The following is a 24,436-nucleotide window of genomic DNA, read 5'->3' as shown; positions in this document are numbered from 1 at the left end:
TTCAGGGATGTCACTGAACTAGAAGTTATCAACTTACTATAAAATCTCAAACCCTTCCCTTGTAAAGGCAATATATGCCCACCCAAGCTCATCAAAGACTGCGCAGACTGCTTTGCGCCACTTTTCACGGCCTTCATCATTGCATCCTTTAAATCAGGCATTATCCCGGCTATCGTCAAAGAGGCCTGGGTCTGCACCCTCCTAAAAAAAACAACTCTTGACCCCCTACAACCTAACAATTATAGACCGATAACTACAGTGCCATTCCTCCTGAAATTACTGGATAAAGCTGCTCATTGCCAAATCCAACACTTTCTGGAAACTCACTCCATCCTAGGGACTAGGCAATCAGGCTTCCGGAAAGGACACGGCACCGAAACAGCCCTGGTGGATCTGAAGAATCAGATCACCCAAATCATGGATAAAGGCAAGCAAGCCCAACTGCTCCTCCTAGATCTTTCAGACGCATTCGATCTGGTCGATCACAAGACCCTCACCTCACACCTCACACACTCAGCTAACTTCTCTAAAGAATCAGCTCTCTGGGTCACCTCCTTCCTCGAGGGAAGAGCCATGAAAATCTTTTCGGACACAGCTAACGCCACACCCACCACAATCCATTGCGGAGTCCCTCAGGGATCATGCACTGCACCCTCACTTTGCAACCTGTTCACTAAGCCTCTCTTTGACAAGCTTGACTCACATGGTATCACGTATACGAATTACGCGGACGACACACAAGTACTTCTACCTCTTTCAGGATCATACCACGAAGACACCAAGGCACTCCACACGATTTACTCCATCATCCAGGCATGGATGGCGGTTAATGGCCTCTGCCTTAATGGGGACAAGACTGAAATCATGATACTAGGTCAATAGAGCACCCTAGGCAAACTGGATAAGCTGTACGCCAACTTTGCCCTTGACAACTCCATTATCCCCGTATCCACAGCCGTCAAGACACTGGGAGTATATCTAGACTCCTCATTATCTATGACCAGACAGGTCAGTGTAATCACGTCGTCATCTGCGCATACCACCAAACTAATAAACGCCATCAAACCATACCTCTCAAAACCAAACTGCCTCTCAATAGCCAGAGCAACCATTGGAGCCAAACTGGACTATTGCAATGCCCTCCTAGGAGGCACATCAGCAAAAAACCTAAACAGACTACAAGTCACACAGAACAATGCTCTCCAGGCCGCTCTAAGCATCTCAAGAAGTGAGCATATCTCCCAGGCCAGACACTCTGCCTGTTGGCTCCCGGTCAAAGAGCGGGTCACACTCAAAATCCTCACCCTCACACACAAATGCCTCTCTCTCTCCACCCCTTCCTACCTATCAGAGACCATCTCCAAACCCTCCTCCACACGTCCCACCAGGACGCAATACACCAACCTACTCCACATCCCACGCATCAATAGAGCCAAAGCCGGTGGCCTAAACTTCCCCTATATTGCTGCTAAATCCTGGAACGCACTACCTGCAGACATTAGAGCGGAAAACTCACTCCCGATTTTTCATAGGAATCTTGCACAATAATATGTAACTATCGCTAACCTATGTAATTATTTCACTGTAAATGTGTACAAATGTCATACTTGTTCCTGTAACTCTATGGATTATCGTGTATATGCAACTAAGATATGTCTGTAACAAGCGCAACAATGCCCCCGGGCTGATGTGCGCTCTACAAATCCGAATAAATAAATAAATACATTCTATGTGCCCAAAATGGAGGACACTCTCAGACCTTGCATTGATTACAGAGATCTCAACTACATAACCAAGAAAGGCAGATATCCACTACCTCTATTCTCGGATATCATGGAATCTCTCTGAACAGCAACAATATATACTAAGCTGGATCTGCGGGCAGCATATCATTTGGTACAAATAAGACCTGGTGATGAATGTAAGACCGCGTTTAAACACCCCTTTGGCATTACGAATATCGGGTAAGGCTCTTTGTTCTGAGTAATCCTCCCTCGGTCTTCCAACGCTTTATCGATCACAGCTTCATGGATCTCTTGGGATTATCGATCTCGGTTTACCTAGACAATATATTGATCTTTTAACCATCTCTGGACAAACACATCGAACTCGTCCAAACCGTGTTAACCAGACTGGCGGAGAATCATCTCTATGACAAACGTGAAAAATGCCTTTTTCACCAAACCCAAATAGATTTCCTGGGTTATGTAATTGGAAGAGATAGCATATACATGGATCCATGAAAGATGCAAGCCATCCATGATTGAAATACACCCCAATCGGTCAAGGCCTTACAACGATTCATAGTTTTTGCCAATTTCTATTGTCCGTTCATACCCGGTTTGTCTCACCTATCAGCTGATCTGACAAGATTGGTAAGCCCCAAGCACCCTTATCATTGGGATCAAAGGGCAGAAGGCGGTTTCCAAAGGTTAAAGGCATTGCTTATCAAAGCTTATCAAAGCTCCAGTGCTATGCCACCCTGACAATGGCAAACAGTTTATAGTGGAAACTGACGCTTCCAATACGGCCAATGGAGGGGGGCTATTGCAGGAGGACGAAGCTACGCATACCGAACGCTCGATTGCATACTACTCACGCAAGATGACTCCTAGCAAACTTAATTATTCCATAATTGAGAAGGAGTTATTGGCCATCAGGGAAACCTATATGGGATGGCAACATCATCTTCTTGAGGGTAACTTCCAGGTGGAAGTATGCACGGATCACCAGAACTTACAATTCATCTGTTCCATGCAATGTAAGTCAAGTTGCCAGGCCAGGTGGGTGTTCTTTTTCACCCAGTTTGACTTCCCATGCTGATGCTTTGTCTCGATCCCTAGAGAACACTTACAACTTGGAGGACACCTTAGTCCCTAGCATTACAGCCCATAATTGTGTTGGTTTGTTACTGTACGATTTGTGTTGCATCCAGCCAAAAACAGTGATTGATCCAGCTTTTGGATCATGAGGAAATTACCAACAAGGATGGTCCACTGTTATTTGCTTACAGACTATGCACCTTATTACAAGTTGGCCGGTGTGGTAATAATGCACTGGTAATTACGTTTAACAGCACATTACCGCACCGGCCAACTACCAGTTTGCTGGTGGAGTGGTGGAATTACCACCAGCTAGGAGTTGGAGGTAATTCCTGCTCCCTACTGGCAAAAATAGCCAGTATTACTGGCACCGGTATCACCAGTGCAAGTTATACTGGCAAATCCCCCCATAAATTCCAATAGGACTCCATGGAATGGGGATTTACCACCTATGACGAATCTAGAACTATCATTACTGATTCCCTGGAGAGAAGCTTCCCTTGCATGATCAGCGAAAGATAGAAGCTACCTAAGTCTAACCCTGGGGGTGGCTATCTGCAGGAGGACCACATAGGGGAGGTCACACTCCAGGGAGACAGAAGAATAGATCTAAATAACCTTTCACCTGTTTTCCTTAGTGACACCTATTTGCCTTTTAAACATTCTTGTATAGCATATTGTAATGTAAATGTAGAATGTCCAATTGTGACCAATCTCCAACCTTGTTTGCCTTTCCCTCTGCTTGACAGTACTGGGACAAGGAAGAGAGATGGAATAATGAGGATAACCAGAAGCGGTATGCCAAATGCCTCGTTCTAGTCTTTGGAAACAACTAACCAATGCCAGGATGTTTAAAACTGACACAACTGAACAAGCAGAGAGAAAGAGCGAGACGGAGCCTGTAACTGCACCCAACTTGTTCTGACGCTGTATGGTGCACTGAGGCGAGCAGACTGCAGAACACAGTACAGAGGCTGATGGAGATGGCGTGCAGCAAAGCCAAGCCGGGGGAAGTTTGTTACTTCCCTATCACAGGCAGCAGGAGCTGACAAACACAGAAGGAGGCCAAGAGGGAACAAAGCAGCTCGCGGAGTGCACTGCCAGTCAGTGGGCTAGAAGCAGAGAGGATGGAGAAATGCGATAAACTCCAAAGATGCTGAGAAACACTGCTAAGCCCTGGGAGAGTACATGGGTTACCGAGTGCTACAGGGTGAATACTGCTTACTGCATCCAACGCAAGAGAGGCCAAACGAAGAAGGCAGTATGATTAATACTAATATGAACATTGTTAAATGCCTATAATTATTACAGATATGAACATTGTGAAACGCCTAAGTAAAGGTAGTAGAATTGATACAAACATTGTGGAAAGCCTGATTGAAAGTGGCATAATTGATAAGGATACAAACCTTATGCAAAGCCCGAGTAAAGGAGGTAGAATTGATACAAACAGTGCGAGAAGACCAAGTGAAGGCAGTAGGATACAGAAGCGAACATTGTTGAAAACCCGAATAAAGACGGTGCAATTGTTACCAAGCTTGTGAAGAAAGGGTCAGTGACCCAGTACTAATGAAGTGCTGTTTCATGAATACAAAAGAGAGTGAAAAGAGAGCAAAGAAGCCCTGGCAGGATAGTGAACCAGGTAAACAGTGAGTCTGGGACTCACACCCACGTATGAAAGCTGTGACACCCTGGCAGGAGAGTAAACCAGGGGTGAAAGGAGAAGTGAAAAGAGACAAAGGGGTTAAAAAAGCACTTTGAACATACATGTGGAACAGTAATCTGTAATCAAAGGAAAGACCCATACCCCTTTACAGGAATAAACTAAAATACCCTGGCAGGAGAGTATACCAGCAAGAGAAGAAGGTTCAGGGGTCAGAACCCCTCTATGAACTCGTGGAATAGTGATAACATAGAAAAGGGAGAAACCAGATCCCTTTAAGGACAATTTTAATTCAAGACAACTGTGTGTTTTGCAAAGAAACAGTATCAGAAAAGGAAGAGCCATACCCCTTTGAGCAATAAAGGAAACAAGGCTGGAGAGTCAACCAGGGGTAAGAGCATAATTGAATACACCTAAAATTGTGAAACAGTGACAAAAGGGGAAGCCCTACCACTTTAAAGAGAAACAAGATCAAGAAAAAGAGTGAGGTTAAATATCTCAAAGAACTGTGACATTGAAAGGAAACCAAAGAGAGAAGAAAGAAACCCCTCTTTCTTCTGAGTGCCAAGAGCACCATTGAATAAGTGAACACTAAAGGGATTCAAGGGTGGAATTGCCTCCCCCCTTTTTAACTGTGAGATAAAAGGATGGATTAAAAAAAGGATTCCGTGAGAGAGTCGTCTCCTTGGGAAATATTGGAACATTATTGACTTTACCGGAGGTGCCGGATAGATTGGGAGAAACCAGAAGAAACATAGGGCTAAGGGAAAAGCTCTTTTTCCTGGTGGAACTTTAGTCCTTTTCTTTTCTGCACCTTAAAACTTTATGTTTGGAACTTCAAGAGGAAGCTATAGGTCTATAGCTCATAGTAACCTCTATTTGTACCTTGTATTAAGATAAGCATGTAAGGGTCAGTTTAGGATTTTGTACACATGACGGAGGATGCTTTATTTGTTTAACATCCTGACACAGATGTTCCTTAGTTTTGTTGAGGCAGGGAAACCCCTTGTAGACTTAGGGATAGACAGGATTTTCCCAACTGCTCTTCTTATTTTTAAAATAAAGGTTTATAACCAACACTTAACATGCCACTGTGTCCGTGTCTCAATCTTGATCGCTTAGACACCCTTACACACCCTTACGGGCACTCAAAATCCAGCGGTAATTCTACCAAACCGAGTGCCAGTAGTGGTGTTACTGGTTGCCGGTATCCTGGAAATATTATCACGAGCAGTATTGTCACCAGGATACCGGCAACCTTGTAATGAGCCGCTATGTCTACCTATGACTGAAATCAAACAGGCTGTATACCTTGATTCATTTGTGGGAGATCATAGAGAGCAAAATGCCACACAAAAACCTGTGGCCAGACAATACTGGTGGCCAGGTATGACCAAACAACCAAACAGTATGTATCTTCCTGCCCTGTTTGTGCCCAAGTCAAAGTCGACAGACAAAAACCCATACGTTTATTACAGCCACCTGACTTGCCACCATGGCCCGGCATACAATTGCCACTGAATTTATCACTGACCTGCCAGCTTCTCAAAGGTACACCTGGATCATGGTAGTTGTGGACTGCTTTATTAAAATTGCACACTTAATCCCACTTCCTAAGCTACCCACTGCAATACAGATCGCACAATCCTGATTTTTACAAGATCTATTACCTACATGGCTTGCCGGACAAGCTTATTTCGGATTGTGGCTTCTAGTTCGTTTCACGTTGGCATCTCATTGGCATCCAGCACGCTTTAAGTTCGGGCTATCATCCACAAAGCAACGCCCAAACCGAAAGAACCAACCAGACTCTGGAACATTATCTTCAGCGTTATGCCAATGCCACGCAAGATAACAGGGCCCGGTTTCTGGACATGGCTGATGTAGCTTATAACAACAGCCTCTTTTATTGTTCTTATGGTCATCAACCTACATTACTTCCAGGACAATCTGTTCCATCCTTCAGCTGATCTTTGATCACATGTCTGTAGGAACACCATCGCAAAGCAGCCTGACTGTTGCAGGAGGCACAGGACAGCTATAAGGCACAGGCAGACAGGAACAGGACCCTGGAACCTGCCACTAGGTGGGCTCCCAAGTCTGGCTATCTTCCAAGAATCTGCTATTAACCACTCTGCCTACCAAGCTTGCCCCCTGCTTTCTGGGCTCTTTTTGCATTGTCCATCGTGTCTCTTCTGTGATTTTCCATTTGCTCCTTCCCATTTCCTCGCACATTCATCTTGTATTTCATGTTTCCCTTCTCAAACTCTAGCATCTGGATCCCTATGGTCGCTCGCCTCCCAACCCTCCTCCACTCCTGGTCCGGCGGTCAGCTGGAATTTGAGATCCAGTCCATCTGTGATTCTTGATGGCGCCAGGGCCACTTTTATTTTATCATTGATTGTAAGGGTTATGTTCCCTGTGACCATTCCTGGGAGCCAGCCTCCCATGTACATGCCCCCCGATTGATCCGGATGTTCCACTTACGGTTCCCTTGGAAGCATGAAGCCCCTGAGAGGAGGTATACTGTCATGCCTGCCGCACAGCAGGCCAATGACCTGCAGTTGGCTAGATCTTGTATCCACGTTGGCGTTTGCGCGCCAGAGTGAGTCGGAGGCATGGACACGTACGTACTCAGCAGCGGTATGCCATTGTCAATGCTGCAAGACACTCTGTGTCCTTCCTTGGTTGTTTTGCCTTGTCAGGGTGGTGGTCTCAACCTCACCAACGTCCCCCCATCACTAGCGAGATGTTCTCGCTTGCCGTGGTTGCACGACCACCCCACAGTAACACGTCAGCATCATAACAGCCCAGATCTGCAAGGAGAGAGCCCGAGGAGTTGCCAGGGGCTTTGACTTGCACAATTAATGGATAGCCCCCAGGCACGCCTCGACATGAGAAAGGGGACCCAACAGTGCGATGGATGGGAATTAATGGACGCAAGAACTTGCATTTGGGGGAAGTGGGGAACACAACCAACAGTGTTGTACACAGAATACCGCACTGCGGCAGCGGGGCTGAGCTGGGCACCAAACACATACAACAGCTAGACTGGACTCAGTGACGCAGTAGCGTGCACGCAGGCAATAAATACCCCGACGGAGCAGGCAGGATTACTGCAAGTGCCGCTGCCGTAGGTGAGGAGTCACCATTCAAGATTTGCACACAGCAAACCACCACTCTGTGGGGCTCCACAAGATAACAATAACAGGTGGCGTCTGGTGGACGTGGGAGGGCACACGCTACTCAATGCTGCAGCCCAGCAGGGAGCAGAGGGCTCGGACATTGCGGGGGATATCCTCTCGGCTGGGGACATGGACCAGCACAGCATCTTGGGCACGGCCCAAGCCGCATGGACAAACCAGACTAGCAGTGACCAGAAGACGTGGGAGAGCACAACCCACTCGCTGGACAATATAGAGGAACAGAAGGCTCAGAAATAGAGCGCACATCCACTAATGGAGGGATGAGGCTGGGTTAAGAGCACAGTCACCCCACAGAGAGACAAGAGGATGCACACCATAGGAAGCTGCTCAGGGAACAATTAAGGAGAGAGAAGACGGCCAGACGGGGGGACATACAACCCGCTCAAGATAAAGGAATGCCAGGCAAATCAAAAGTGGGCAGAGGCAAACAAACTAGCATTGAGCCTTTTGCTAGAAAGTCAAACAAGGGCCAACCCACTCCATCAGAGGCAACCATGGCCTCATCCAGCACACTACAGCAGGAGGAAGGCCAGAGCCCGATATTGGAAGCTATAATGGCCCTGAAGGTGTCCCTGGAGAACAAGTTGGACACAGCCATAGCGGCCCTAAAGACGTCCCTGGAAAACAAAATGGACACAGTGATGGTGGACGTGAGCCTCCTCCGACAGGACGTACGGACCCTGTCAGGCCGGTGGGCACGGTGGAACAACAAGTGCAGCAAAACAGCATGATGTTGCAACTACTCAGACTCAAATGTCAGACGTGCTTTGAAGGGTCAACATCCTGGAACAGAGGGCGGAGGATGCAGAAGGAAGGGCTCGAAGGAATAATATCTGGATTGTTGGTCTACCGGAGGGAGAAGAAGGCTGGGACCCTACAAATTACGTCGAGAATTGTGGGATGTATTGACCCACTTCGCTGTGCTATGCGGCATCACCCTGCTACTTATGGCACAAGAAACTGCAACAATGGCGGCAAAACGCTTGTGCACATCAAAAACCTACAAAAACCGCGTCCTGCAACACACAAAAGAATGGATGCACAACCTGCCACCCATGGTGCATATGTGGTGGGATGGAGCGCACACTGCAGGAAATGTGCCAGTGGGCTCCAGGACCAGCAAACAGAGTGCAGAGAGAGAAGCAGCGCTTGGCAAATGAAACTCCAAAATGTGCCTATAAATGACATTTGCTTTGTTGCTAAAAACTCCAAAATGCCTATAACAAAACACTTCTCAATATCCAAAATCTTGCTTGGCACTAAAATTCATGTAATCTAATGAAGCATTGCAAACATACAAAGTCCTAATGTGAAGAGCAAAACATTTCTTCAGAAAAACTGGATTGTGTGTAAACTGTCAGCCCCTGTCAGAATCTGGTTGCAGTACCCTGGGCCACCTGTGAATGACAGCTGTCAGATGAGTTAATGACGAAACTGCAAAGTGATCTAAACTAAAAAGTCTGCCGGATTAGTAAACATAAAAAGGATTGTGGCTAAAAAGAATACAGATCTCAGTTGCTTTAAGTTAAAGCTAAGAAAATAATGTATTTATGTTTGATGCAACAAGTTTGGTGATTCCTGGATCTTTAATTGAGAATAAATTAGCTTGGCTGAGCTGCAACCCTTTGCAAGTGGACAAACAATTTTTGGAGGGACATTCTCTCAGCATAAACTCACGGGGAGATGACAACTGTGGGTTAACCCAGACTTTTGTCTACAGAAAGAGAATGAACAATGTCAGACCCTTCAGCCCAGGAAACAGAGGTGTGAGAGGGTCGTAAATGGCTCCTGGAAGGAACTTCCCCAAGGAGGGGGATGCTCCTCGAGTCCCAGGAGAGACAAAGGGGTGGAGCCAAGCAACAATTTGCTCTTAAGCATGAACAGAGAACAATTTTTAAGGACTCATAACTTGTGATTCAAAGTGGTGAAAAATATACCAAGGACATATCTGTTAGTCTAATTTTTGGCTGCACGTTTTAAGAGGCGGCAGAACCGTGTAACATGTTCTGGACAGGAATGGCAATGTATGTGGTTTTATGTGAAATGTGTTAATACTATAATTGTAAAAATGTACACACACATCCCCATGTTGAACGCGCACATTTGTGGTAATTTGCATAAAGTTTGGAAATTGTGTTCATAGCAAAAAGGACAAAATTGGGTAGAAAGTTGAAACAAGATTCCACAGCTGCAGGGTTTTGAGGAACAGATGCTACATACAATATGGAATCTTTGTGTGTGATTTGTGTAAAGGTGACCAATGTAAAAATGTGTATTTAGTATAAAATTCGATTTTGAGACCAGTGGCTAAAGGGAGGTTTCTAAGAACTGTAAAGCAAACCATAAAATGTGACATCATCCGGCCTTGATCCAATCACTCAAATGCAAAGCGGAGATGAAGTTTTGATCCAATCCCAGTGCACAGGGGCAAGCTTAGCTAAGCCGGCCCATACACCCATTTTGTGATGTAATTTGAAAGGATAAATATAGACAGCTGACAACACATAGGGACTGACTGTTCCACTCACTTTCCTGATTACGGCGAAGCACTTTGTTCCAGCATTCTACATCCAGCTTTAGCATCCTTCCAGATCCAGATGCCAAGACTCTTGCCAGCAATAGAGAACTATTGATTTTCGGCAAGGCCCAAATCCTCAACTTATTCTTGCAACCCAGTGAAGCGCTGTGGTGTGAGAAGGCCTTTTGAACTAGTATCCTGAAACTCTCTGGCTTGCTACCACAAGGCTTGCCTGAGGAACTCGCTATCCAGCTGATTGAACTATCCACAAATAAGAAGGACAGATCCAGTGCAAATCCGGGGACCGGCCTAGCTGACCCAATCCCGTGCCTGATGTGCTGTTCTTCCTAGACCAGATCCAATCCATGACCAGAACTGACGGTCCCATTTAATAACTTATTCTGTGAGTATTAATAGGAAGAAAAGTGACCCTAATATTTCTGCATTGTATGATCCCAATCTAAAACCCATCCCACTTTTTATTCAGAAGCATAGTATTGTCAGAATCTTTCTTGCGCTTATTTTCTCTCATTTGTTTTATAAAATCATAAGTCATTAGTGTTTTTGAGTAATCCCAGAAAGAAATTGAGTATCCACCACGTGAAGGGTTACACCGGCCACGTAACTGTGGAGATTCATGTGTGGCATTCTCTTTTTCATAATCATAATATAGTGTAAGCAATCCATCTGTCATTTTCAAAGTGTATTTCTGTTTTCCGCGCCTATTTTGCAAAAACGACTCTCACTAAACCCTTTATAATTCGCTCCGTTTTTATGATAGAAACAACATTTCAACTCCTACTTGTACCTAACATCCATAGCTATCTATGGAACCCAAAACCGCATTGCAAAACAGTGCAATTCTCCCGTTACAGCGAATATCGCGCAAGGAAAAGTTTGCCACAAATTGAAATTCTGAGAAATTTTACATGTGTGAAATAGCTTTAATTTATTTCCCACTTGGACTTTGAGATTTCAAAAGTTTTCTTCTGACTAAATCATTGCCTGTGATTGTTTGCAACTGTTCAAAGCGGCTCCCATAGGAAATTATAATAATTTAAGGATTTTTGACCACAATTGGTGTTTTTGCCCAGCCAATTCCAAAGACAATTTCAAAGCCATGCTGACAGCTGAAAAGTCAATTCCATTTTTCTCTTGTGTTTGAAGGGGGAAGGAGGGACTGATATTCTGTTTGATTTGTGCTATTCCTGAATACCTGCTCTCTATTCCCATCTCTTTACATTACCTATTGGGGGGTTGAGGGGTGTTGCAGGGGGAACCTATAACCATAGTGCTATCTGTTCTACACCAATTCAAAGGTATTCTTTTCTGTGCTGCATTTGTTTTTGAGTTCATTCCTTGATTCCTAGTGTATTACAGATACTATTCAGTGTTCTGTCACCCCATGGTGATTGTTGTTTACCAATTAAGAAATATTGTGATTACATTCTAAATACATAAATAAACATTTACCTTTGCAAACTAGCCTGATTCCTGGTTCAGTGTGACCGGGGGGCAGGGGTTCCAGGAGAAGGGTGTGATATGAGTGGTATATAGTTCAAAATATTGAACTTATAGATAAAAATAAATAAGGGTTTCAATTGCGCACTAAATGCTGGGCGGGACTTGGGTATGTGCCGGATTTAAATCACTTACAGCGTGGGTGCTCGTCAGCGGAATCCTGAATTTGACATACCACTCGTGACAGTCTAACACAGCGTGCCAGCCGACGGGGTACATACACCTTGTTGGGTTACCATACTGTGCTACACTGTACAAGCACTCCTCAAAAGAAATACTCGGAATTGGGCCTGTTTGCAAAAGTAAAAGAACCCTGAGAAAGTCAGAAGGAAATTAATATTTCCGGAATGGCGACCCCAGTGGAAATCAATATTGCTAGGGAACACCTACTGCACAAATTGTTTGTGTGGGGTGAATGGCCAGAACAGGACGAACAGGTATGGCTGCAGGGAATAAAACAACAAATCACTGAAATCAACCTTGATAACTGGCAGGATAAGGGTCCATTACATCAAGCACTTAGCGAATTGTATGTGACCCCTAAAATAAAAGAGGAGCAATGTAAAATTGCCAAAATAGCGGCCTACCTATACCTCCACATAGGAGTCATATAGGAAAAGTACGCAGACCATGTATGTTATGTTATGTTAACCATTTGTAATACGCACCTGGTACCCGTAACCTGATGGGCACAAACTCACAGAGACAGAACAAAAAATAATCACAGATAAGATGAGATCACATATGAACCCATAGATTTGAAACGAAAAGCAATGTCTTCAACAATTTCTTGAAGTGTTCTGTTGATGCCATTGTTCGGAGGGTGGGCGACAAAGCATTCCATGCGATGGGAGCCGCTACTTGAAACGAGCCCATTCTTGCTTTATTAGAGTTACTCCAAGGGACTCTAAGAATATTAGTGTGATCAGATCATAAAGTACTCACATTGTCTTTTAGAACAATTACCTCTTTCAGATACAAAGGCATTTGACCCATAATGCATTTGTGTGTGATAAGAAGGAGCCTAAATAGGACTCTTGCTGCAATCGGCAGCCAATGCAGGCTCCTACGAGCCTCAGAGACATGGTCCCTTTTACCTAAGCCCTTAACCACTCTTACCGCCCCATTCTGAATCACTTGGAGACGTTGAATCTCTACTTTCGGAATACCTACTAGGAGACTGCAGCCATAGTCCAATATTGAGCCAATAATGGCCCTACCAGAGTGTCTGCATTTTTCTCCAAGATCAATGGTTGAAGGTGGCGAAAGAGTTTAATAAAATAAGATGAAGATGAAACCAGATTGTTCTCTTGGTAGTTTGCTGATGTAGATTTCACAAAGAGGCAAGGGGAAGCACTGCAGAAAATCCAGAGCAATCTTGACTCTGCAGAGCAAACGCTCCAAGATAGCAAAGAATCTGAAACAGAGGCTAGGCAATATGCCACCAAGCTCCAAGAAGATCTGGCTCTCTTACTGCAAAAGAATGCAGAGTAAGACACCCAGACACAGACACTGCAAAAAGAGTGTTGGACTCTCTACAACAGAGTCAACAAAAGTTGGAGCAGCAATTAACTTTTAACAGAGTCTGTGCAGAACAGTTAGTTATCCTACAAGATCGCATAGACAAATTAAAAGAGGAAAATAATAAATGAATTATTAAAGACCTAGAATCCCAAGCAGAGTTTGATGAGGAGCGCCAGAAAACAGGTGTCTTTAAAAAACAGAGGGACGACCTGGCTGAGCAGAGGGACACTCTAAGTCAGGAGAGGGACGCCTTAGGCCAGGAAGTCAGCCATTTAAAAACAAAGTTGGAGGAAAGTAAGCTGGCCCTTCAAGGGTTTGGGGAAATCAGAACTGATTATGAAAAGCTGTTAGAGCACACCAGGCGGGTGGAGGATGCTTCGGCAAAGAACAACCAGACTAATAAGGACCAAACTCAGGAGGTGAGTCTCCTGCAGCAAAAAATTGGCCCAATACACCCAATGCAGGCAGGAATCACAGAGAGACAATGAGGCTCTCTATGAAAAGAATGACAGGCCACAGAGAGCCATGCAAGAACAAATCATAGAGACCTGTAAGGCCTTAATAGAGGAACAAAAGGGTCAGATTTTGGCATGTCATCAGGGACTAGGGGCTGAAAGAGATGAGGTAAGATGGGAAAGAGAAACCCCTGAGCATAACCCCAGGAACCCTGGCATTAGGCAACTTCAATCCCTTCAGTTCCATGGACTCTGCCACCCTCATGCCCACTGGCTCATATGAGCCAAGGGCCACGGGGATGGTACACTTCAATACAATGGGAGATATGGGACTGACAGATAAGCGCCTCCCAGAAATGGATGGGCGGGCATCTATGTACAGGTTCCCAAATATAAGGGCCAGCCTCTCTGATCAGGGAGACTCCAGTGAATCAGAGAACTGCATCCTCAAAAATATCACCTACCAAGAGATCAGTCAGTCAAATTTGGTGGGGAATTCCATGAGACTATGCCCACAAAGAGCATTTTAAAAACCTCTTCCCAGTTAGGACAGTGGGGGGGGGGGTCACTCAGCCAATCCTGGGAGCAAGGGAGAGTCAGAAGACTCTTCTGAGCGCCACAGCTTTCAAGAGACTCGGCCCCCATATTCTTCCAGCCATTCCCAAGCCCGCAGAATCAGGGAAAGCCTAGAGGGCCAGACCGCCACCTCAGGTAGCAGTGCCTCTGAGTCAGAGGATGAGTGGACAAGGGTGACCAAAACTAAAAAGGCCAACAAAATTAAGAGAGTCCTATTGAAAGATCCACTGAAGCAAATCAAGGCTATTAGGAGCGTCATAACGCCCTACCATAAAAATGCCAAATATTCAGTTTGGGAGCACCTCGAATTGTTTAAGCAAATGATGGAGACTTTCCACCTGAAGGAAAGCCAAAGCTGTATTCAGTATGTCAAGTGGACATTTTCACCTGAATACTCCAGCTTCTTTGCGGGGCTGCAGGATCAGAACCATTCAAGATGGTCCACCTATAGGGCGGCCATCTTAAAGCATTTCTCAATACACAGAAACCCTCAAGAGGCCTGCAAGGCGGTCTACAATCTGCAGTGCGAGGAAGACCAGGCCCCACAAGAATTTGTCCAAGAGCTGAAACGTGCCTTTGCACAGACCACCAGGAGGCTGTACACAGAAAGTAGGGAATGTATCAATACCTTCTTTCACGCCCTCCCTAAATACATTATGACCCAGCTGGTGAGGGACTTTCATGAGAAAAGATCACTAGACTGGGTCATTGAACAAGCAACTTGCATCTACGAAGTGCAGAAGCCAGTAGAAAATAAAAGTGCCAATAAAAGCCCAAAACCAACCAACACCCCTGCTGCTGCTAAGGTGGCAGAGGAGAAGGTTGCCCCCATTTTAGATCTGGAGATGGGGGGGCCTAAAAACATTCCTGCACAAAATTCCACTAACCAAAGACCCAGAAGGCCCTTGGGCCAATCCCAAACACGGAGTCAGGGAGGCAACCCCACAAATGGGACCCCTAACTCCCCTGACTACATCAGCCCCCGTTACAAGGGAAATAGACCCATCCTGGGCTATGTGTGGACTCCCCCAGCCCAAGGGGGGGGGGGTCCAACCAGGCAGCCGCCAACCCAGGAAACTTCCCTCCTCACTTTCCCCAGGAGGGCAGTAATCCTTCAAATGCCGGGTTGAGTTTCTTTCCCTGGTACCCGCCAAACACCATCCCCCAAAACAACCCTTCTTTCTTTCCCCACTTTCCTGAGCCCAGACAGACCAATCCGGGAGAGGGGAGGCCAAGGGTGGAGGTGTACCAAAACTATCCCAACCAAGTATTATGGGAGAAGGGACAGTTACCCTTCCCGTGATCAACCAAGGGTAGACCAGAGGACCCCGTACCAGCCAGAACGGGTGTCCCAACTGGAGCGCTATGTCCAGAACTTGGCACAGGATCTGGGTCGCATGCTGAGGGCTCAACAGAACCCTCAGATGAGCATGGCGACTCAGAACTCCTCAAATCAAGGGTCTGGTGCTCCAGAGCAACGACAGGGAGAGAACCCTGACACCCCACCGGTTCCCAGCGAGGAGGCACAGGGGGAAGGGGGATGTAAAGCCTTAGAGGAAGCTCCCTTCCCCACTTGTGAAAAGCCCCTGGAAACCCAGGAACCAGAAGCAAAATATCCTGCCCCCAAAAATCTGCAACCTAAGGAACAGAGGGCAGGTAGGAGAAATAAAGAGCCTAAAAAGACCCATTTTGTGGAGGAGGTTTGAATCTTCCAATTTGAAGGAGAGGGGTCCTCAGAGGATTCTGGGAAAAGGATCTTCTCCTTTAGGGATGGGGGAACTCCTCCCAAAGAAAAATGGGTCCCAATAAATCCTGATCAAGACTGGGTAGAAGTGGGGACCGAGTTTAAACCTCCCATTATTGGACCCCAGAAGGACCAGCAAGAAAGTCACTTTGTTCCAACTAATTCTGGTGACTGCCTCCAAAAAGGGGGGGAAGCCCAGAATAAGAACCAGGGGAGCCCAAAACTCCCCCCATATCCAACTATCCTGTTTTCTTTGCAGATCCCCAAACTCACACCCAGGATCATGTGCAAACGAATTATGGTTACTGCCTTCAAAAAGTGGGGGGGGGGCAGCCCAGAATCAGAACCAGTGGAGCTCAGAACTCCCGAAATTTGGGAGATTTCCCAAGATCCCAAACACAATCCTGCCAAAATCACCCCTCTGTCAGAATCCAGAGCAAAGAAATGAACCCACCAATTGGCCAAAAATGTGCATTATCTTTGCCCCCTTGAGGAAAAGGAGGGAAGATGTTATGCCCCGGTCCAAATACAGGGGCAATGTACATTTTTGGCACTGGTGGACACTGAATCCCAAGCCACCTTTCTGTCAAAAAGGGCCTTTGATCAACTGAATTCAGGAAGGGAGGAGAAATACCAAATCCCTCTCACCCCTCTTCCTAGACAACTTCAGAACTTCGATGGGAATGAAATTCCTGTCAAGGGGACTGCAGATTTAGACATTAAAATTGGGCGACACAAGGTGAAGCACCCGGTCATAGTTGTGACTCCAGAGGGCACACCATGTTTACTAGGGAATTACATCCTGCGTAGATTGTCTCCCCTCATAGATTGTGTAAACAAGGTCCTCTGGACCCAGACTAACCGACCAATAAAACTAAAACATAGTGTCAACCATGTTAGTTTAAATGGCACATGCCACATGGTTGAACAAAAATCTGACTAAATTGAATTCCATTTCCAAAATAACCAAATCCCTGACGTGACAGTAATTGCAGTAGGACAACAAACTGGTGATGGGAAGTTCTCTCTATTTCTGAAAATCAACCTTCCTTCCAGTCTTAAGCAGTATTCCCCACTGGAAGGGAATACTCTGAAATTCTATACAAATTCACAAACAGAAAATCCTACTCCTGTAGTTCAAAATGATGAGAAACCAGCTCAAAGCTTGGCTGACATTCAGAAAATTGGAGAACAGTTGGTCATCCCTATTCAGTTAAATGAGGGGAAGGACTCTGTTCTCGCCCCAGTGTGCGTGAACAACGGTAAGAGCTTCATCAGCAAAGCCATGTTCCGAAAACTCCCAAAAGATCCAGCCATTCCCACATTTAAATTGATAGACAAATGGGAAATGGAACTGGAAACACCCAATTCCAAACATCTCGTGCCTAGCAGGTGCATGCTCAAAATGTCCATAGGCAACAAGAGCATAGTCCATAATTGTTGGGTCGTGCAAGATGTCCCTGCTGCATTTTATTTAGTTGATGACCGACATTTTTACATAGAGTTAGGTAACGAACTGATAGGACTGATCCCCAATGACTGTTTTGCCTGTGATAGTGACAATGACACAACACCAGACAGGATCTTCACCTGGCATGGGGGGAATTTCCTGGTGTACTCTTCCTGCCCTTATGGTAAGGAAGAAGTGACCTGTGACTTCAGGAGGGATGAGCTGATCTTTCAAGTCCACCAGGACTGCCTTCCCCACCTGAAGCCATCAGTCCAAGTCAGTACTGTGAGCAGGGACTTCTCCACCAAGTTGGAGGAGGCCGCTGAGATAGCCAAACCAGAAGTCTTTCCAGGCTTCAGGCAGATGGTTGAAGAGAGAGTCAACCTAGCTGATGCCTGTGAGACTCCGGAGCAAAAGCAAAAATTGAAACAAGTTTTCTAGATTTTCAAGATCTCTTTGCGGTGGACTCATATGACTGTGGTCGCACCGACACCCACACAACAACAATTCCCACAGACCCGGGCATGACTCCAGTGTTTGTGAAGCAATATCGCTTGCCCCTCGCATCAATGGAGTCCCTTACTGAAATAATTAAGAACCTTGAGTCCAGTGGGATAATTCGTCCAGTCCGCAGCACCTTCAATAATCCGGTGCTGGGCATTATGAAACCAAACGGCCAGTGGAGACTCTGTGCTGACCTAAGGGAGCTCAACAAACGGGTCCATACTTCCCGATGGCCTCTTCCCTACATTGACCAAGGGCTGGGCCAGATCCAGGGGTCAAAGGTATACACTGCCATTGCTCTGGCCAATGGGTACTGGACTGTACCTGTCAGTAGGGAGGACCAATACAAGCTGGCTTTTACCTTTGTGGGGGCAGCAGTACACTTAGACCTGGACTCCCTTCGGATACATCAACTCCGGCAATGAATTTAACATCTTTCTGCATAAGGCCATGCCCGACTTGGGTGAAAGTGGTAACCTGGTCTATGTAGATGATGTTCTAATCAAAAGCTCAACTGTGGAAGAACACATAGCAGAGATCCGTTATGTTCTGACACAGTTGAGGGCTGCCGGAGCAAAACTCTCTTTCCAAAAGGCACAGTGGTGCAGGACCCCTGTCAATTTCTTGGGGAATGAGATAACTCCTGAAGGTCTCTGTCCCCAGGAAAAGAAAGTAGAAGCGCTCCAGAAAATAAAAGACCCCACACCTCTGCGGGAACTAAGGAGCCTCCTTGGACTGACTAATTACAGCAGAAAATTCATTGAGGATTATGCAGAGATTACGAGACCCCTGATCCATCTGTTGAAGGGGGGGTCAAGAGGGAGTGGGGTCCAGAACAAGCCGAGGCAGTAAGACAACTCAAAAGAAGCCTCTCACAAGCACCTTGCCTAGCTTACCTTGTCAAAAACAAGGAGTTCTTCTTGAAGACAGGCTTCTCAAATACATGCTTGACTGCAGTATTATATCAAAAGCATGACAAGGTCAATAAAGGAATCTCCTATGCGAGTAAGACTTTATTCTCTGTGGAGGAAAAAGTCAACGATTGCGAGAAGGCACTCCTGGCAACGGTGTGGGCATTGAAGAATTACCGCCCGTTTATCCAGGGGGAACATATCATAGTGGCGACTCCACAACAACCTTTGCAATATCTTCAAAGTGACAGAATCCAGGCCAGAAATGTGAGTAATTCCCGAATTACTTCCTGGATTCTGTCAATGCAAGGCTTTCCTGTGGAGGTCAGATATGGCCAAAACAAGAAGAGTCTCCACACGCAAGGTCTGGCTGACTTGCATGATTGTGCCAGAGAAAACTGTCTCGAGGACGAAAGTCTTAAAATGAAGGACAACATGGAGGCATACCTTAATTCCCCATACAAAGTCTATGAAGAGGACCAGTGTGAGGGAATTCCCACTGTTTATGTCGATGGGTGCTCCTACCATGTTGACAACAACGGGGAAAAGGAACTTGTGGCCGGCGTAGGGAATGCATGGGTGAATGATGTCCCAGAACCCTCCGCTGGGTACAAAATCGGTCCCCAAAGTAGTCAAGTGGCAGAGCTGATGGCTGTGCATCAAGCCACCTCACTGCTGCCCAACACCAACTCCACGAACTGGTCATAATCACTGATTCAGATTATGTACGGAACGGGTTCGTGGAGCACCTGTTTAATTGGAAAACCAGAGGCATGCTATGTGCTAATAATAAACCACTAAAACATGGAAAATTAATACAAAATATTGATGATCTGGTACCTCGAATGGGATGACCATCTACTGGAAAAAGATTAAGAGTCATTCTAAAGTAGCGGGACAAGACAAAACTGGAAATGACCTAGCTGATCAGCTGGCCAAAACCAGAGCCATCCAAGGGGATCTCCTTGAGATCGAGTCCCTGTTGGGGGAAATCCAGGTCACTGCTATCACTAGGTCCCAGACAAATGCCACAATGAACTTTCAGCTGCACAATGGAGTAAGGAGACTCCAGATACTGATTTGATTACGGCTCAAAAAGGGGATCCAATAATTGGTAAGTTTTATCAACACATTGAGGACCCTGAGAACTTTCCCCTGACGGATACCAATTACATTGGGAAAGAGGACCTCAGAGTGTTGATGAAATGTCCAAAAATGTTCTGAATCCAAGAAGGTTTGCTGGTGAGGAGATCCATATCTGGCCATGACCAGTGGGTGGTCCCTACCTCATTCCGAAGCCTGATGCTAAGTCACGCCCATGATGCAGCCACATCCGGTCATCGGGGTTTCATAAGACATTAGAAATCTTGCGAGAGGTTGCATACTGGCCACACATGGGCCAGGACCTCGACCAATACTTGAAGGGGTGTCTTGTGTGTGCACAATTTCAGTCAGCATCCCTCACACACCGTGCTCCCCTCCAAAAGAGGGGGATGACACTGCCTTGGTCAGATTTGCAAGTTGATTTTATTGGGCCCGTGATATGCTCCTCTAGGGGGAACAAGTACATGTTGACCGTAACATGCTTGTTCACTAAATGGGTGGAATGTCTCCCGCCCCAAATTGCAAGGCAGAAACAGCAGCTGCCCAGATGATCAATCGCATATTCTCGCATCTTGGACTACCCCAAAGGATTGAGTCAGACCGAGGTAGCCACTTCACTAGCGAAGTGATGACAAAGATGTGGGAGATACTTGGGGTCAAAAGGAAACTACACATTGCCTACCGGCAGCCTGTAGTGGTGGAGATGAGAGGTACAATAAAACTATTGTGAGCATATTAAAAAAGTTTGTGGCAGATTCTGGGCCAAGTTGGGACATTCGATTACCCCTTGTCCTGATGGCCATCAGATCTATCCCTTCTTCTGCAACAAAAATGTTTCCATTTGAGCTGATCACTGGACGAAGGATGGTGCTACCCCAGCATTTGCTCTACAGAACCCAAAAGCAGACCTTGATAAATGCCCCCACAACTCATGAGTATGATGAGAATATGAGAAAACACCTTCAACATGCATTTGCCTATGCTCAGCGGAATCTAGAAAGATCTACAGACAGTATGAAGACCCACTATGATCTTAAGACAACTAAAAAGGAATATCAAGTAGGAGACCGGGTCTACTTGTAAAATTTTCAAAGGAACCAAGCAAAAGAGCGCAAATTCCTCCCAAGTTGGCGGGGTCCTTTTGAAATTGTGGGCAGAACCTCACCAGTCGCCTACAGAATCTGCATCCCGAAGGGCAGTTTGACAGAGGGGGAAGACAAGTGGGTCCACATAAACCAGATAAAGAGTTGCCACCCCAGGCATACTTTGCGGCAGATAGAAGGGCTTACCAGAAACCCAGAGGGGGAAGTTCCGGACGCCTAGAAAATTATTAAATCTTCATTGATTGCACCTAATAAAATGAGTAAAGGATCACTGAAGAATAGATGGGGAATATTGAGAATGGTTAACCAGTGCAAGTGTCTTTCCCACTGCTGACATCCCCCCGAAGATGTGTGGACACAGTAGTGGGAACATTTCCATAACCATTCTATGTTCTATTTTCTAGCATTGAAATGAAAAATCATCCCAAGAATTACCAAGGAGGACCACTCGGGTCCGAGAGGAAAGACCCAAGGAGCCCGGAGTGCCACTCCATATTCCCGAGAACCAGCAAGGGGTGCGCGTAGCCTCCATCACTGACGGGAGAAGCCACTGAAGTTCTACACACTGACAGAAAAAGAACATCCCAATCTCCCGACTTCCCATTGATGGGAGGTCAACACCAAGTAGGGAGGGGGGGTGCTCTGTGGGATGTATTGACCCCGTTTGCTGTGCTATGCGACATCACCCTGCTACTTATGGCGCAAGAAACTGCAACAATGGCAGTAAAATGCTTGTGCGCTCCAAAAACCTACAAAAACTGTGTCCTGCAACACACAAAAGAATGGATGCACAACCGGCCACCCATGGTGCATATGTGGTGGGATGGAGCACACACTGCAGGAAATGTGCCAGTGGGCTCCAGGACCAGCAAACAGAGTGCAGAGAGAGAAGCAGCGGTTGGCAAATGAAACTCCAAAATGTGCCTATAAATGACATTTGCTTTGTTGCTGAAAACATCAAAATGCCTATAACACAACACTTCTCAACATCCAAAATCTTGCTTGGCGCTAAAATTCGTGTAATCTAATGAATCATTACGAACATACAAAGTCCTCATGTGAAGAGCAAAACATTTCTTTTGAAAAACTGGATTGTCTGTAAACTGACAGCCCCTGTCAGAATCTGGGTGCAGTACCCTGGGTCACCTATGAATGACAGCTGTCAGATGATTTACTGATAAAACTGCAAAGTGATCTAAACTAAAAAGTCTGCTGGATTAGTAAACATAAAAAGGATTGTGGCTAAAATGTATACAGATCTCAGTTGCTTTTTATCCCACAGAGTTAAAGCTAAGAAAGTAATGTATTTATATTTGATGCAACAAGTTTGGTTTTTTGTGGATCTTTAATTAAGAATAAATTAGCTTGGCTGAGCTGCAACCCTTTGGAAGTGTACAAACAGGTTTCTTTTAGGGGGGCATTCTCTCAGCAGAAACTCACAGGGAGATGATAATTGTGGGTTAACCCAGACTTCTGTCTACAGAAAGAGAATGAACAATGCCAGACCCTTCAGCCCAGGAAACAGAGGTGTGAGAGGGTCGTAAATGGCTCCTGGAAGGAACTTCCCCAAGGAGGGGGATGCTCGTGGACTCCCAGGAGAGACAAAGAGGTGGAGCCAAGCAACCATTTGCTCTTAAGCATGAACAAAGACCAATTTTTAAGGACTCATAACTTGTGATTCAAAGAGGTGAAAAATATACCAAGGACATATCTGTTAGTCTAATTTTTGGCTGCACGATGTAAGAGGCGGCAGACTGTGTAACATGTTCTGGACAGGAATGGCAATATATGTGGTTTTATGTGAAATGTGTTAATACTAGAATTGTGAAAATTTACACACACATCCCCATGTTGAACGCGCACATTTGTGGTAATTTGCATAAAGTTTAGAAATTGTGTTCATAGCAAAAAGGACAAAATTTGGTAGAAAGTCGAAACAAGATCCCACAACTGAGGGGTTTTGAGGAACAGATGCTACATAAAATATGGAATCTTTGTGTGTGATTTGTGTAAAGGTGACCAATGTAGAAATGTATATTTAGTATAAAATTCGATTTTGAGACCAGTGGCTAAAGGGAGGTTTCTAAGAACTGTAAAGCAAACCATAAAATGTGACATCATTCAGCCTTGATCCAATCACTCAAATGCAAGGCGGAGATGAAGTTTTGATCCAATCCCAGTGCACAGTGGCAGGCTTAGCTAAGCCGGCTCATACACCCACTTTGTGATGTCATTTGAAAGGATAAATAGAGACAGCTGACAACACATAGGGACTGACTGATCCACTCACTTTCCTGATTCCGGCAAAGCACTCGGATCCAGCATTCTACATCCAGCTTTAACATTCTTCAGATCCAGATGCCAAGAATCTTGCCAGCAATAGAGAACTATTAATTTTCAGCAAGGCCAAATCATCAATTTATTCTTGCAACCCAGTGAAGTGCTGCGGTGTGAGAAGGCCTTTTGAACTAGTATCCTGAAACTCTCTGGGTTTCTACCACAAGGCTTGCCTGAGGAACTCGCTATCCAGCTGATTAAACAATCCACAAATAAGAAGGACAGATCCTGTGCAAATCCGGGGACCGGCCTGGCTGACCCAATCTCGTGCCTGATGTGTTGTTCTTCCTAGACCAGATCCAATCCATAACCAGAACTGACGGTCCAATTTAATAACTTATGAAAATTTGAGGAATCTATTTGAGGTACTTGTAGCATAGAATTCTGTGCCCTCTTTATTCGCGTACTCGAATTTTGGAAGGTCGCATGATAAAGGGAGGTAACAATGGAGTCCTTGATTCCTCTACTCCATTGGGAAGGGACAGTTAACAAACTAGGTTACCCTTAGAGTGTATTCATGCGCCCATTCGTTTGAAAAAATAGAATCACACAAAGTTTGTTTTTGTTTCACACAGTGTTGATTTATGTAGAAATTAGGTGCCCTTTAGTGATAACACGTGTTTCAACGTTTGCAACGTCTTTTTCAAATCAGGGCTTCAAAATCAAGTTCAAGTTAAATCAAAAAATACCCAAAAATAATATAAGAATTTTTTTATAACATTCAAAAATTCGAAAAATAACTATTCAAGTGATCATTGCCAATTCATAATGAAAACGAAAAAAAGAAGAAGAAAAAACATCATATCAACATTATTTTGGAAAAAGACATCAAGTTTGCAATAATTGTAGGTACATTTGTAAAGTAAGGAAAAAGAAGAATGGCCATGCTCGGGAGGGGGAGAAGGAATAAGGAGTTTGTGGGAGTTAGAGAAGAGAGAAGAAAAAAAATACAATGAAAAAGAAAAGCATTATTATTTGTGAAAAACCTGTATTATGAA

The sequence above is a fragment of the Ambystoma mexicanum genome, chromosome 4q, assembly GCF_040938575.1.
Source record: "Ambystoma mexicanum isolate Mex_15411 chromosome 4q, UKY_AmexF1_1, whole genome shotgun sequence".
Taxonomy (NCBI): Eukaryota; Metazoa; Chordata; class Amphibia; order Caudata; family Ambystomatidae; genus Ambystoma; species Ambystoma mexicanum.
The sequence above is the reverse complement of the archived record's forward strand: the minus strand, read 5'-3'. Positions refer to the sequence as shown.